The sequence below is a fragment of the Gavialis gangeticus genome, unplaced genomic scaffold, assembly GCF_001723915.1.
Source record: "Gavialis gangeticus isolate Ggan-Ray unplaced genomic scaffold, GavGan_comp1, whole genome shotgun sequence".
In the NCBI taxonomy this organism is placed as follows: Eukaryota; Metazoa; Chordata; order Crocodylia; family Gavialidae; genus Gavialis; species Gavialis gangeticus.
The window spans coordinates 59753339-59770964 of record NW_017729031.1 but is presented as its reverse complement, the minus strand read 5'-3'; the positions used below and the strand labels follow the sequence as shown (position 1 = coordinate 59770964).

Sequence of the window (17626 nt, the reverse complement as noted above, 5' to 3'; positions counted from 1 at the left end):
GTAGAGAGAGTTGAAGGGCTGATGCCAAAATCAGAACAAGACTGTTTCTAAAAAAAATAGACACATGTGACAGGAAGTGGAGGAGGAAAGAGGAAACCAACTCTAAGGAACTTGGACACAAACTTTAGTAGTGGTCATTAATTTTGTATGTCTCAGTTTTAGTGCATTGATTTGAGACTAAGCTCTAGTCTACATGATGAGGTTTTTAAATAGAGACAGAGAAAAATGGTTTAGTTAAACAACTGGAAAATGTAGCATAGTGTAATGTGACTAACTGTTGTTATTGGTTTCATTAAAATGGTGGTAAAATACTACCATTGTGGGATGCCACAGGCCCCCTCACATCCCCTGCTCCCTCACAGGCTCTGTCTGACACTGCTCCCTGCCATTGCCACTGAGTTTTGGCAATACTTCAGCTCCCGCCAGTTCAAGGTGGTGAGAACTTTTTTGGTAAATATCTATAACAGCCACAATCCTGTATTCGGCCTTGTAAATATAGTGGTAGGTTCTCAGCACTATTGAAATAAATGGAGGTGTGAGTTTTAAGTACCTCTGAAAATCTGGCCTTAGGAAGTTCAGATTTATCATGTAAAGCCAGAGAAGACTTTTGGCCTTACTAGCGTGTTTGAAGACTAATTTAGGGATGCCAGTCTGGAAGGAAAAGAGAACACTGAACATAAAGCAAAGAGCAGCTGGATAATCTCACATGCATAGAAAAACTATGGACATTATTATTGTATTATGTGGGAGGTTTGTGTACATTTTCCACCAATTTTGCAATAGCAAAAATAACTGGTTCCTTATCCCTTGCCTTGTTTGAAGTAGCAAAAAATATAATATTTACTCCAAAATAACAATGGAATAGCCCTCTCATAGCTTCAAATCTGTTTTCCTTTACTGATCGGTCATTTCCCATTAGGATTTATCAGAATTAGAATATTTTCTGTGTGTCAGTGCTGCTTTTGTGTTCCTGCTTGAAATCAATAGTCAGCAGCATGGGGAACATTTTCACTTTCTGGCTTTTCTGATACCTCTCAGATACACTATTATGATGGCCTGGTTGTAGGAGAAACCACTGATGTAGAAGTAGATACAAGAAATGTCATTTATTCATCTAAAATAGCTAATCTGGAATTACAAAATGAGTTCCAGTGAAGATTACCTAATTTTATATTAGTGCTGGTCCTTCAGGAATCTGTAGAAGCTTCTCAGAATTGCTGCAAGACCTTTGAGTTGTGCTGTTCCTAAAGCAGGGTTGTCCAGCAGGTGGCTTGTGGCCCACATGAAGCCCACAAGGACAGTCCACAGGTTCCCAGCTGCCATTGCCCCTGGTTGCTTCTGCAGCAGCAGGAATCTTTGGGGCAGAGCAGCATGGGTGGAGGCCCAGGTGGTGGGGAGAAACTAAGGCTGCCTGTGCAGCAGGGGCAGGGAGCATTGGCTTTGCATGGGCAGTGGGCTTGCATGGCAGTGGTGGGGCTGGGGGATTGCCAGCCCTGTGGCAGCTGCAAAAGGGGGCTCACACTGCCCTAGTGGGAGCGAGGAGGCTTACATTGCCCACATGGGGCTCATGGAAGGAGGCTCATGCCACTTGCATGGCAGGGGGGGTTAAGTGCTACGGGGTCCTGGGAGCCTGCATGGCATGTGGCCCCCATGGCATGGCGCCCTATGATGTTCAGCCTGCAGCCCAAGACCATTGTTGCATGTGGCCCCCAACTGCCTTGAAGTTATAAAAGAAAAGACAGGTAAAACCATAGTCTGCAGATCCAGATCCAGAGGTGAACTTGGATAATAGAAATGGAATGGGAGACTCTTAGAAACCAAAAGCTTAATATGATATTGGAAGTTCACGCACATTTTAAAAAGGTTGTGTTAGGAAAGATTGAATTTACATTGTAGCAAGATTGTTTCTTGATCTTTATTATAGCTCAATTGGAGAACATGCTGTTTTCCATTGTTATGCATTATGACATTCACACATCTTCCTGTACCTGTATATTTTACCAACTGAAATGAGTGTGGCATGGAAAGCTTGTATAAAATTGACTTCATTTTAAGTGTAGGCAAACTTTAATTTGCTTTTACTTGAGCATGGAGCACTTCTCTGTCCTTATCCTTTAATTTAATTAATTTATTTTGCTTTGAAATTGTGATAGCTAAGTTTTAATATAGTTAAACCAATGAATAAAAATAGGCCATCTTGTGAAAGTGTCGTGCTTTTACAATAATTGAACTGGCTGAGGATCAGTAGGGCACAAGTCTAAGCAGTAACCTGTTGGCACGAATTAAATATTAATCCCTTGCTGCTGTGTTTGAATTAAAGCCAGCAAAAAGTCCTCTAAAGTTAATCACCTAGTTAAAGTTTGTTTTGGCCTCAAAAACATCACATTCCAATCTTAGGCAAGATATTACTTTAATTTAGAGGGTTTTTACATTTTATTTTATAGTCTGTATAGGTTTTCAGAAAGGTCTGTCAGAATTCTTCAATACTGTTTGCATGTATAGTGCTGTAAAGTGCAATTTTAGCTAAAGTCACATAATGCACTGGGTAGATTACTAAACAGATAAGCAGGTTTAACAGGTTTTGAAAACAATTCATCTTTGCTTGTGAAGTCTTTTTACATATAGCAATGAAAAAACAAATTGGAGTAGTTGGCACGTGTTGGTAAAACTCGGTATTTTCAAAGGAAGACTAATTTACAGTAGAATTGCAATACTGATCAGGATTGCTCAACCTAGCAGGTTTATTACATGTTTGTTTTACTAAGTGAGCAATTAAATCATCCAGTGAGAAACAAAGTCAACAAGAACAATCTGAATTATATAGCTATAAAACTACAGTAAAACATGAAAAACTGATCAGGTGCAAATGAGAAAAGATAATTTTTCTTTACTTACCTAGAGACTGATTTATGGGCAGAAAAAGTAATGTCAGTGACTGTTGCACGTTAATGTTGGTAACAACAAGCTAACTAACCATTTGTGCTTGGGTTTTGCTGAATTCTGAGAAGACTACAGTACTCTGCATATGCCTCAGTATTGTATTATATAATGAAAGTCTTATCTCAGGGTTTTTAATTCTTTTAGATTCGTTTGTTTTTGCAATGGACAGATACTTAAAAGGAAAAATAGATAAGAGGAAGGCATGCATTCCTACTTTATGTTATTTTATTTCAGCTTGCACATCTGTGAACCAAGAGTGCATGTTTGAAATGTAGCACAGCGCACACAGTTTGTCAGAAGTAGAAGTATGTACCTTAGTATTCTAAGGGCTCTGTATTTAGATTATACAGTTGTTTGCTTGCTGAAAAATCTGCTGTAATCAATTGAGGAGAAAGATGTATGATGGTTTTGAAGACGTACAGGTTCTTCCCCCCCATTTTATGAAACATTTTTGTTTCAGGTCTCCAATCATTTTTTAATTCTTGCTGAAATATTTGCTCAGGCTTTGCAATCGACATCTTTTTGTTGCCTAGTACTGATAAACCAAAAGCTGATGTAATGCACGTTTAGATATATTATTTGTATTGATGGCTTGGTTAAAGCCTTGTATTTATATTAAAGCAGTTAATAAAAATGACCATATGGTATGCATTGGAGTTTTGGGAGTGTTAAACAAAGGGTCTTTCATAATATAGAATTTTAAAATAGCTTATTTATGGCAAGATTGTATAGCCACTTCTCCATAAAGTGTTGTTTGCTTTATTTCTGACAAATTTATTCATGTGTAGTAGCTTGACACAGTGAGTAAAACATAGAGATTATGTAGATTTGGATAATTTACAAACTGTACATCTGGCTGAAGGTTTAAATTATCTCAATTTAGACTTCTGATTTTGGTGCAGTGTGGTTATGTGATAATACAGTAAAGTTTAAATGAAATATTAAAGAGTTTTTATAAATATTTCTGTACAAATATGGTAACTGCCTTATCAATGTCTCCTTACAGAAATCTGAAATTAAACCTTCTCCAAAATGTATCATTTTAAAAAATGCTGCTGTGATATATTGAGAGTTGGGATGTCCAAACCACATTTTACTTGTTTTGTAGACTGGCATCATTCACCAAGACTTGTAGACAGACTTTCTAGTTTTATTGCTTTTCAAGAAGGAAAGGAAAGGAAAAAAATCTGTGTTGACGTTATGCATCACTTGCTATCGTGATATTATATTAATCTGAAATTTCCAATATTTAAACTGAAAATTATTTCTAAGGAAGTGATTTCTTTATTAACGTTAGACTTTAAAAAGAAACACACCAGAAATCCCTGCTGGTTAAAAGTTTTATAGCTGTTAATAACATGCAGTAACAATTCAATATATTGTATGATACAATCCACATTTGAGAGCATCTTGCAACACATGCTTTGCAAATGCATCAAGTTGATTAACACTCAAACAAAATCTGTTGATAAGATACTTTAACAAATTTTCTAATTGAAATCTTACCCCTTTGCTGCATTTCAGATTAATATCTCATTATAATGCTTTTAAAGTAAGCCTTTGCATAACTTGGTTAAAGTTGTTATGTATGAGTAAATGAAGTTACTGACTACTTACCCTATGCAGGCTATTCATGCATAGAAGCTTAAGATACAAAATTTCTGCTGCTGTTGGAGTTTTTTTTAATTCTTACAGCTAAAGTTGGTGCTTTCATCCTTACTGCTGACTTGGAATGGAGCAGTTACTTTACCACTGGAATTGACATATTTGAAGTGTTATGTTCAGAAAATAATTAAGTTCCTCAACTTAATTGAGCACTTCTGCTTGCCCTGTAGCTGGTACTGACATCCCATATTTTATTCTGGTTCTTCAGTCTTTCTTGCTCCTTCTTTTGGAATTGTTTCCCAGAATGAGTGTTACTCCACTGGGCAAGGTACTTGGATATTCTGTGATAAAACCAGGTATTCTGTCTTAGATTAGATGCAATTATATTACCCTTTTTTGTCTTAGATATTAACAAATGTCCTAACTTCTGCCTGGAGCTAGCTAGTAGTATTGCTGGTGACAAAATATGTGCATCATCTATAGACAGATGAGGCTTAGTTTATGTAGGTGGCAGCCTTCTGGAAAACTTGAACTTGGGCAAGTAGATTTCAGAAACTTTAGAGAGAGGTTGGAGGTTGGTACCATTGAGTCTATGCACTCCATGGTAATGAAGCAGGTAAACTAACATGTCCACTGCTGTTACATGTGCTTTCATTTTCTTCATTGTTCCCTTGTCACTGATAAGTGTGTTTGGTGGATAATGGGGCATTTGATTTCCTTACAGCAGGGGTTTAAAATTTCTCTGGCCTAGTGAGCTGGATGAGTGGCATGGGGCTGACCTACAGGCCAGATTGGGTCCACAGACCCATCTCCCACACATGCTCAATCCAGCAAAATGTGGCACCCACTTTAGGACCAGCTGGAATAGGTGCCATATGAGGTACAGATGCTAAACTAGCTGGAGTGGGCATTGTATGTGATGTGCATCTTGGGTCTTGCATGTCAGACCAGTCTGGCATGTACTGGGAACATCTACATGAGATGCTACAAGTGCAGTAGACATTAATACTGTGCATTAGTGTGGCAGGCAAAACCTGTGTTAATGCGCTAATGCACAGTATTAGCATCACAAAAAAAGTGTGTGCCAGTGCTAGTGCACAGTAGCACTGATTATGGTGCGTTAAGTTTAAGTACCTGAAATTACGGGTACTTAAACTTAATGCGCTACAATTATGGCACATTATTGAGCGTGTGGACGTGCCCACTGTGTGGTATGTAGGTCAACTCAGACCCAGAGGCAATAGCAAAGGTGGATTTACATTGCCTTACAGCAAATATTGCATTTAAAGTGGTTTGATCTTCTGTGAACTTTTTGAAATTGTATGTGGGACACACTTCTTAAACTTATATTATGAAGTCCATGCTTGAGATGCCAACATCCTTTAAAGGCAAGGGCTTGAGCCAGACATCTCTGACTTCAGATCTTCCAAATTCCTGGATTCAAAGAACTTAAATATTAAGAATTTACAGGGGATTATTGGTACTTGTAACATCTTTGAGGCAAATAACTGTTTATGCAGTAGTCTGCACAGAATTTCTTATGCAACAGTAATTCACAGAGGACTGGTTATGCACTACAGCAATGGTTCTCAAACTTTTTTTTTTCATGGCCCACTTGAAAATTGCTGAGGGTCTCAGCGGACAACTTTAAATTTTTTTTGGTTCTACAAAGCAAAGCATACAACTCATATTTTAATATAGTCTTACCTTACAAGTACAGATATTCTTGATTTGTTCTGCAACCTTTCTGCGGACCACCTGGATGGAGTTGGCGGACCAGTGGTGGTCCACGGACCACAGTTTGAGAACCTCTGCACTAGAGATTATATAGAGATCTAGATTTCCAACTTCAGGTGTTGTCACCTAGCTAAATACAATTTAAAGCAGAAATATGTTCACCTGATTATATTAAAATGTATATTATGAATTATCATGATAGTATTTCTTTAAACTCAAAAAAAAAATATCTTTAGGATGCTTAAGGCCACATTCTAAGAACTTCTTTACCACATTCTAATTAGATTTTGTTTTTAATTCTGAAAACCCCCCTCGTTTTTTGTTGTTGTTGGTTGGTTTGCTTTGTGTTGATCAGGAAATTCTGTGCCTTAAAAACTTCTGACAGCTGGGTCTTCCACTTTTCCTTTGATGTTTGTCCTGGAAACCTTGACTGTAGAAAGTCGCAGCATGTTTAAATGCATCATACTAATACAAGAGCAAGCATTTTGACAGAAAGGAGTATTCCTACAGCAACAGCTTTTCTCTTATTCTTCATAATTATCTCCAGTTCAGTTTAGGATTAAACTTTAGATTACTGAGTTTTGCAAAGGTGAAGATCTGGCCCCATGCCATCTGATGCATTAAGAGTTCCAGTCTATTCTTGGGAATCCTTGCTCACTTGTTAGCCATTCTGGATGTCCCTAAACATCCCTCAACTTTCCTTTTACTGATTTTGAAAAAAAGAAGTGGAACATTTAAGCAACTAGCTTGTTGATAAATATGTAACAAATCCTTAAAGATGGTTCCGATTATTTGTAAATCTCTGTTCTACATACATCAGAAACAGAATACTTTTGAGTACAAGTTAAAATTATCCTCTAAAATAAATGTTTAATAAATTGTCTGTGTTATGGCTGGGGCCATGAAAAATCCTTATGAAATGTGATGATAGTATAAACACACCTACAATTTAACTTTTTGAGTGGAGGTTTACTTTAAAATCTTTAAAAGGAAATATACTTTTAAGAACATCTGCATCTTTTATTATGTCAATTTCCTGTGCTATTTAGAAAAGTTTGGCTAGTATGATTTTTTTAATTTAACTTTCCAACTGTTTATTGAAGTACAAGGAAGCCAACTGAGTTCTCCAGTGAGTCAGGATTAGATCTTGGGATCGTCCTTGCTTTCCCTTTTTTCACTGGACACTGTGCTAGGTGTAATAATCCTGTAACAAACAACTACTGCCTTTAACTGAGAAACTGTTACCTTTATGCCATCTACCATAGTATCTCACTGGAAAATCAGTGCAAAATAGGAGTTTTTTTAGCAGACTGCTGCTAAAATTTGGAGCATTCAGAAAACGAAGTATAATATGTCAATGGATATTCTGTATGGCTGTGCTTACTTTCTGCTTGCTTGCTTTCTGTTTTGTACATCAACACGTTGCTGCCCTTGAACTGTTGAATGATATGGCCTAGCATGCATTGTCCTGTTGGTGTGACACCACACCCTTTAGGGAGTGGGAAGAGCAAGAATCTTTTTCTTCCCCTTCTTTTTGTGCCTCTCTCTACCCCCAGTGTATGCTTTTTTTACATTGTCTTTCCTATCACTATTGTTCTTGCAGTAATGGTACAGTATGAGTCTTCCTGAGGTTCACCTCAAACTCTGGTTGTATAATATCACGTACAGGAGGTAAGAAGTCTGAAGTACAATCTTTCTGTTAAACAATAGAGAAGGAAAGAGGTGGACAGAGTAATGGGAGAAAGGAAGGGAACAGGCTGAGTAAATAAGAACTTTGAGCATTGAATCTGAAGGTAATTCTCTTATACTGCCTTGATTCACCAGTCCAAATTCTTTCCTCAATGTGATTACTATCATGTCAGCGAATTTGACCCACTCGGGGAAATAATAGCTCTTTTTCTGAGGGGTTACTGAGGGGGCTCCCATCTAATGCCCCTGAACCACAGGATGTTGTTCTCATAGGTGTGGAGGGGAAAAGATATCTAAAATGAGCTAGGGTTCTAAGATGAGAGGATAAACTTTATTCTACTGGCACATGCCATTTCCTTACATCCTAGAGCAGTGGTTGATTACTAACTATGTGCTGTGGCATCCTGGAGTGCTTTGACATTCTTTCAATGGTGTTGTGGGGTTCCATACAATATCAGTACTGATGGGTCTGCAAACATGATTCACAAGATAAACCTGGAGATTTCAAATGGAATTCATGGTGCCAAAAGCATTCTGACTATTTTGGGTCTTTTTGAGTTCTTTGCAACAGAAAAGCATACTTAATTATTTTTCTGTAGTCAAAAAAATGAGTGAAAAGATAAAGCTGCTATTTCCAAGGCATGTCTTGATTCTAATGAGGGGTGGCTTGAATCCAGAAAGGTTGAGAACCACTGCTCTAGAGCAAAAGAAGATATGCCACTCCTGTCCTAGACAATAAAACATAATACTGAATACTTATACATCTACATAATTCTGTATTGGAGAGGAGTGGACAAGAGGAATTAAAAACAGGCTGCTTTAATCCTATAGGCAACCTGTATTCTTTATCAATGTTCAACATTCTCCCTTGCAGAAAGCACACTGGAACATCTTATCGAACTAGAGCTGCTGGTTGTGGGAGATAACACTCTGCAGCACTCAAAATATTTAAAAAATACTGAAATGCCCTCTTACACTGTTTGTTTGGGGCACTCAAGCAGCATGTGTCGAAGGTTGTAGCTTAACAAAGTGCAGATTACCTTTAACATATTTGTTGAGTAAATATGTGGAATATACATGTTCAGTTGGCTTCTGCCAAGATAAAAGATCCAATTTATTTAATAAAGGTAAATGTTTAACAGACTCTGCATTGAAGTGACATAGGTTTAAAGTCTTTCCTAAAATATCTTTTTTTTCCCAGTATGGACTTCTTATGAAACATTTGGAAACAGTCTAGGTCTTGGGAATAGGAAAGGTGTATTGATCTGATTTTATTCATAGTTGCTGATAGTCACTGGAAAGTCCAGGTCCAAGGGGGTACTTCTAAACTTTATCCAAATCTTGAATTCTTTAATGGATTTGAATCTAAGAACATTGCTACAGAGTAAGGAAACATTGTTCACTTCCAAAGGTAGCTCTGTTCTTTAAATTGTTACTCTGTTTCCACTTATGCCAATGAACTAAATGTGTAGCATATTGACTCTTCCCTGAATTGCACCTAAAGAAAGCCAGGCTGCTTGTTGAAAGGAAGATGTACTATATATGGGTATCATCAAATTTAAGTATCAATGAGTGATAGCATATGAAAAGTATTACAAAATGCTACACATGGCTGTGAGGTTATGGAAATAGATGAATTGGGAAACAGTGTCTAAAGCAGGGATAAGACTAGATAAAAAATTAGGGGTGGTACTCCCTTTAGAGTTCATATGGCACTCCCAATTTGGCAACACTTCTCACTTCTCTTAGTGTTGTTTGTTTCAGGATGTTTGACCATGCACAGTAACAACCATGCAGCAGTTACATTGGTTTCATGTTTTGTTGGTTGTTTTATGATGAGGGTTAGAGAATTTCTTTTTAATGGAACTTGAGATTTTGGAGTACCAATACGACAGCCATCAGGAAAAAATACTGTTTCCTGGGATGTTGGGAACTGTTCATTTTTACTCATGATGTATAGAGAGTGTTGTAATGCACATCTGTGGAAATCTTACCTACCTAATTCTGTCCCAACGTAGTGTTCTATTTATGTTGTGTTTTAATGTAATAAATGTAGGATACAAACTCTGAAGGTTTTTTGTTTCAATTGTTAAGTGAAAAGGAGTTTTATGCCCCTAGATAAACTGATCAGTAGCCTGTGGCAATGTCCACACACAATGTGTGCTTGACTAAAATAGCTAAAGGAATTCATTTTAACAAATAACTATTTTCCAAGTAAGGTAGATTCCATATGTAAAATGAGATTGACATGCAAACAGATTTTTCTTAGTAACTGTAGGGTTGAGATGGCAGCAGTGTTTTAGAAACTGCTGGACTTGTGTTTGGATTTTATATTATTTGTTTAATTCTAAATCTTGCTTTTTATGTACCCAAGATAAATTTATGCAAATACAGTCAGCAGTATTGACCTGAATATGACGTAGACTCGCATTGAATTTAGCTTGATTGAAAAACACATAATGCCAAGTTTCCTAAAGTAAAGTAGGTCTCCCGGTGAGATGGCTGCTATATTAATACCTGTCAGAATGGAGTTAGGCATGTACAGTGGGTGGTGATTAGAGAGCAGTTACAAAAGCAAGCCACAGTAGATATGCTGAGTTCATTTGCTGTTGCAGCAGAGCAGATTCTTATGATATCAACATGTGAAAACTAACATAAGGCCCAACCCACTATTTAATGAAATGATCAAAGCTTTTTTGCCTGAGTCTCCCAATTTCATCATGCAGCTTGTATAACTTATTGTAACTGTGTCACATTTGTTCTGTAAGCCAGTTGATTTAATCATTTTGTAATAGTGCCAGTGAAAGAGAAATAGCACAGAAATAAAAAATCTATCTACTGAGCTGATAGAGGGATTCTGAACTTAGTTTAGATTTTAAACTGTAATCTGAAATATATACATATGAAATACATATGTACATATGTATTTCATTTAATGCATACAATTATACATATACATACACATTCACACATTTGACTGAAGGAAGGCTGGTCTCTGTCTGTGTTTATATAGTGAGTTTGGAAATGGTATTAATATACTAACTGAGACCAGAAATAAACTTTTGGGCTACTGGATAATATTTGCATGCTGTTCAAATAGGCTGCAGTGTAATGAAGTTCAGATTAATCGGTATAAGCAATATTACCAATATTTAAAATGGAACCATGATTCCTACTTCCTGGCCAGAGGACTGAAAATGCACAAGACTGCTTTGGATATTTGTAGTCCAGAAAGTAACCTGGGATGTCAGGTGATCTAAGGGCCCAACAAGCTGCGAGATAATTGCAACCATGTTTTGGGTTAATATACAGCATTCCTGATACAGTTCTGGCCACGAATACTAGGAACTAACTTTTGAAAACTCAGCTACTTTTTAAGGAAAAGAAATTGCATGGGACTGTCAGCATTCTTCAGGGTACGGAAATGGGAACAACAATAACATTGTCACTTGGCTGTGTTCATGGACATTCTTAGTCTTATTTTAGGCCTCAAACAGTCTATTTGAAAACTGCTCTAAGATGCATATTCTCTGAACTGAACAAAATGTACTTGTATTGGATTGGAACAATCACAGGTAAATAATAAGCAATCACTTAGAAAAAAGATCTACAACCTTTGAAGGCTATGGTACACATGTTCAAATGATCCAGGAGAATTCTCCTGGGGGTTTTTTTTCCTAGTAGAAAAACTTACACAGAGATCTCAAACAGATATTCAAATGCCAAGCAATTGTGTAGCCAGGGGACCCCTGTACACGCATCTTGGCATGTTGTATAAGCTCTCCAGCCTGCCTGGTGACACATGAGTCGTACACAGGACAGCTCTGATAGCCTGTGACGCAATCTAGGTCAGCCAGTCTCCCTGCAGCACAATATGGAGATTGTGAAGGGGTTCCCTCCTTGGCTGGAGCAGTAGAGTCCAGTCTGAGTGACGCACTGTTTTCTTGGACTCATCGGGGGGTGGGGGTGGAAGGGAGAAAAGCATGCTGTGAAACTAGAGGACTATGCTATAGCTTCTCTCAGAAGGTGTATGCACAGAAGTTGGGTCTCTTGGGAGAAACTCCTGGGTGTCATTTAGCTCTGGTTGTTCTGGGGTTATTTTTTTCCTGGAGCAGCCATTTTTGGTGTGGAAGAAATCTTGAACATCTGTACATTCCTGGTTTCTACTGGGAGAAAAGCAACTCTCCTAGTAGAGACAATGTTTGCACATGGCCTAAATCTCTTGCATGTATCAATTGCATGTGCCACCTTTGTTCAGTTCTGATGTCATCCTTGGGAAATGCAGTACTTGGAGAAGAAATATACTTTTAAAGAAATATGTAACTCTGAGGCTGACAGCTATAGAGAAGAGTAATGCTGCCCCTGCTGTTATATCCTAGCAAGTGAAAATGAGACAGTGTATTTGGCTTGTGGCACGCAGGCCATTTTTAAAGAGTGGCATTGAGGTAGAGAACCTATATCTATTCTGAAAACAAAAAGGAGGATGACCACATCATAGTGCTGTGTGAAAATGTAAACAAGCAAAAGAGATGGAAATGCTTTTTATATCCCTTTTATTCCTTCTTGCTGCCTTCTTGTGATGTCACTCGTTATTGACTACTATTGGCATTAGGTGTTTGAAACTACTAAAGCACAAATGAAATTGGGACAGTGTATCAAGTTTGTTCTGTCACCTTGGAATGGTAGTCATGGTCTCCCACACATCTTTAAATTTTTTATGTAAATCATAGGAGATTAGAGTTGGAAGGGACCCCAGGAGGTCATCTAGTTTAACACCCCCTTGCTCAAAGCAGAACCACCTCCAGTTAGATCATTCCGACCAGGGCTTTGTTGAGTCTTGCCTTAAACTTCCAAGGATGGAGATTCTACCACCTTTAAAAAAAAAAATGGTGCTGGGAGAGGGCCTCAGAACTTGCTCCAGCTGCTTCATGCCTTGGCCTGGTATTACAATGCCTCCAAGCCTGGTGCCTGCTGCCCACTGTGGGAGCAACTGCCCATGGGAAGTTCCAAATCTGACCTTCCTCCTTTCTGAGGTGCACGTGAAATATGTCTTGTCACTAGTTCTTGTGTTGTCTTACAGATATAGCAGCTCTAGATTTCTCCCTATTCCAGGGTATGACTGACACCTCCAAACTAGTGTCTGATTTACAGAGCAGTTAGTGTCCAGAACTGTAGGTTCATGCCTTGCTTTGTACTTTTGCTAAAGGCTGCCCTAGCTGACACAGCTGTAAATGGGTACCTGGCCATTTGGGCTGGAAATTCTGAAGTTGTCAGATGTGATGCTAGCCTTAGCCATACCAGGTTGGAGGGCCATGTGGGCTTGAGCTAGGCCTTTGACTTTTTTTTGACTGTTGAATTGGATGAGAAGGATGTGTGTTGTGATTAGTCATAACTTGACTTGTCCCAGAATATTAGTTTCAGATAAAATACATCAACTTTTCAAAGTCTGATGGTTTTAGAATGGCAATACTGATCGAGGATTTGAGTGGAATATTTAATTCAGAGTCAAACTAATTTCACCAGCCAATTGGTATCTCTTTCTCTCTCCCCTGCATTCTTAGAATAGCCCCAAGATAAGAATTCAGTCTAATCCAGACAAATAGTTATCCAGGTAACATGTTTATTTATAATAGAACATAGTGGAAACTGTGCATTTATAAGAGAGCCCACGGGGGTATAACAAGAGCTACGTTCTGTGGAATGTGGTATTTATACCTCGGCAAACAGTATAAGCCTATGTTTTTTGGCCAAGGAATTAGGAAGACCTTTTTTGTTCAAATGCCTGCGGTAGTAGCTATGGAGTACTAGGAATGTCTGTGATGATTAGACTCAATCCACTGCACTATATCTACCTTACCAAGTGCAAGCTAGAGCACATATTTAGACACATTGTAAATTGGCTGTGGAATTTTTTTTTTGTCCCAGTATTCAGCTGGATGTGGCACATACATGGAGACCTCCATTTTAGGAATTGTTTGGTGCAGATGTCTATATCAGTGATTCTCAACCTTTCTAGACTTCAAGCACCCCTTGAAAGACTATTGATGGGTGCTTTGAGTCTAAAGCATCCCTCAGAAAATACCTTCTCTTAGTTTTCACTCCTTTTTTGACTACAGAAAAATGAGAGCAATTCTTCTGTTGCAAAGAACTCAGAAAAGACCATAGCAGTCCAGAATCTTTGGGTTTATCTTGTGAAACATGTTTGCATGATTGCTAACAGTAGGAACAGTATGCCACCTTATGGCACCCTTGAAAGGTCCCGAGGGCACCCCAAGGTCTAGATTAAGGCTGAGGAATGTACTGGGATCTGTGGTCAATATGTACTGCTGAAGCATCCACCTGAACAGAGTGGAACTTAAAACACCTAACACGAAACATTTTATTTAACTCTGGGGCTCATTTAAGGACCATGGGACCCCTCCTCGTGTATTATTGAAACCCCTATACTTAAATTACATTTTGAGGGAAGGTGGAGGCAGAGACAGGCACTGCTGTGGCAAGAAGAAATAGATAAGAAACAAGGAGTCAATGCTGGTAATGAACAAGTTGTGGATTCAGCTTCAAGGAAAAAATCAGAAGGAGGAACCCTCAGTGTGCCAACCCAGTTATGATATATGCTCACTTTGCTTGATGTGGTAAAACAAAATGTGGTTCAGCAGACAGCTCCGTCATGAGAGGACTGGGTTAGGGCTTTGGGCTCACCACCATTTACAAATCAGAGCTTGCTCTACTCACATGGTATGGATGGCAACTTTCTTCACTGTCCAATCTGGGCTTCTATATATAACTATTAATCTTTATTCTTCCACAGTAACCTGCTTTTGCTACCTGTCTTTTCATTAATTTCATTAATTCATTAATTATTTTCCCCAGTTAATTGTGCCCCTCTATCAAATAATTTTGTCCAGAAGAATTCTTCCCACTTCCCAGGGAATTTAGCATTTTTGTTCATTACCACCCTGATATTGCCACCCCCAACTATTTAAACATCGTGAGTCAGGAGTCCCAACCCCATATATTTTAAGTAGTAATAAATATCGGGCTTATTGTATTTGCCTTTTGAGGCTTTGGGGTTTGTTGGGATCATATTTTCAAGCTTTCTTCTGTGGCCCTGAGGTTTCAAAGATTATCTTTTAGAAATAATTAAATGAAATCTCAGCTTTTATTGAATTTCAGAATCTGGGCCTTAAAAACCAAACAAAACCTAAAACACTAAATATAATGAGGCTCATGATAAAATCATGTAAGCTGACAACACTGATTCTGTACCTCCAAAACAAGATCAACCATGACAGCTATTGAGCTCAACCGCAGCTCGCTCCTTTCCTTTACCAGTTGTGCAGAAAACTTCCAGCTGCTTCTCCTTCTTCAGTTGGCTCCTCTGCACTGCACCTCTGCCTGTTTAATGTTGAAGAACCAATACTGGCCTGGAGACTGCTCTCTTCCTTCCCCTCTCCCTGAAAAAAAGCATGGCTCTAGATATTCCCTGTCTGTTCCAGTCACTTAGTGAGAAACAGCTAATGATTCATGGGATGTTTTTCTGACATCCTCCCTGTTAATAAGCAGTGGTAGTGCTGTATTTCCCTGTCCTTGTGGTCTCGTTTTCCAGCTTAGCACCACCTCTCTCTGTATGTTCCATAACCTGTTGTCCCAGCCTTCATCTATGGCTTTGCATTTTATTTATTTGTGGGTATGAAATTTTCTCTCCTTTAAATTACATGCCATAATTCTTTGATAATCAGTTTCCGTTAACTTTCCATTTACATTCTCCATTTTTAGTTCAAATAGAGTTCTTCATCACTCAGAACAGTTTTAAAAATAAAGGTCAATGTGCTCTATCATAAGAGATTGGTTACTAATTGTATAACCGTTTGTTTGAAAATCCTGTTTCAGATATTAAATTGTTTTCCTCAGTGGCACTTGTGTCATCGGATGCGCCTTTCTCTACCTGTAAATGTCTTCTCAAAAAAAAAAGAAAAAAGAAAAAAAGCCAAAATAAGTGATTTAAAAAGTTTTTAAAAACCACCAGAATTTGAAAATCCACTCTGTGTAAATAAATCCATGAAAATAACATGAATATGAATATAGGGTCTCTCCCCTTTGTTTACCCTCTGCAAATATGTTTGCTTAAGAACAATAAGAGTTAATCGTCAAACTTTACAATGCAGTCAGAGTTTCACATTAAATGTGTAACAGACTACCCAGATGGCAAATGCTGATATGTAAATCTAAAACATGAAAATTTTCATTGGGGGCCAGATGGTGGCTTAATGTGAATTGTTTAACATTTATGTTTATCTTATTAAAACTGCCTTTATAAGTCCAAACGAAGGTAGTTGTATGGTTTGGAACAGACTGGAACAACATATCACTAAATGAACAAAAGTCAGCGTGAGGTACCATTTGCTGCATAGGGCATGGGAAAGAAAGCAACTTCGAATAGTGGTTCTCCCTGCATTTACAGAAATGTAAAGAAAATGCCAAAAATCATTGTTGTTCTGATTTTCAAAGGTGCTAAGTAATTACCCTGGAAGTATAAAATTCTTGGACTACAGCATATGATGGGATGTAGCACACTGAATAGTTATCCCTAGTATTTTTCCTTTAGAAGATATTTTGGCAATGTAAAATTACAATTTTTGATGCTTTAGGTCCAATCTTGAACCCTTGAAATACAGAGGAGTTTTCCCCTTAATGTTAATGGGGGCAAGATTGAGCCTTTAGCCTAAACAAGTTAAATATTTTTAAGTAAAAACAAGTGCAATTAACAGACTATTTACCCTATGCTGAGAAGACCTTGCATCCTTAGGTCATGTCTCCTTTTAGCTATTGCTAACATAATAATTTCCTTAGCTGTGATGCAAGAGCTTACGCAACCAAGGAAAGAATAAGAAGCTACTTGTGAAGTAAATCACATGATAAACCATGAGATCCCTTCCAGTAAATACCCTTTAGGTTGAGGAAGTGATAAGCAGGGCTCTGAAATGCAGGAGTGACAGGTATGGATTTAAATAATTTAGATGGTGTGTAGTATTCTTAATTTAGTTTGGACATTAGTGTGCACCTCTTGTTCTTTTCTGCACTTTTACACGAAACGTCTTGGCTCTAACATGTTTTATAAATGTGCAAAAAATCTTTCATCCAGACAGATGTTAAAATACTTAATTTTTAAAGAATAACTTGCACAAAAACAAAACACATCATTACTTTTTATAATAAATGTAGTGTAACAAGTGAATGTATGACAAACGTATACTTCTGTGTGTAAAGTTGATGGAACACTTAACCTTTTGGAGGAAAATGTGCGGAAATGTGTGGATTTAGATTTTCTTTGCTTTAAATTGTAATGCAGTTTTCAACCCTTCCTAACCTGTCACCTGTAGGTTGTACCGAATCACTGAGAAACAGATTTTGATTATTTCAGGTGCTATCCTGATTGTGACCTGAGGCTTTGGAATAATGTCCAGAATTTTGTACAATTTTCTGAAAGGGACAATGATGTTAAAATCATTAGTTTATAGGATTAAAATACAGATAAGAGTATTTAAAGGCAGCCTGGATTTAAATAATTTGCACAGATACTTCACATCTAAAATAACTTCTGTGGAAAAACCTGCCCCACTCCCTCCCTTTTTTTTTTTTTTTTTAAAAAAAA

General features: G+C 37.8%; 1 long non-coding RNA gene across 1 annotated transcript; it reads left to right on the top strand.

Moving 5' to 3' along the window:
- Nucleotides 1-6316: 6316 nt before the first annotated feature.
- On the top strand, nucleotides 6317-17610 carry LOC109301763. The gene is made up of 2 exons (XR_002098612.1): nucleotides 6317-8075; nucleotides 15865-17610. It is a non-coding gene; the product is annotated as an uncharacterized LOC109301763 (long non-coding RNA).
- Nucleotides 17611-17626: the final 16 nt, after the last annotated feature.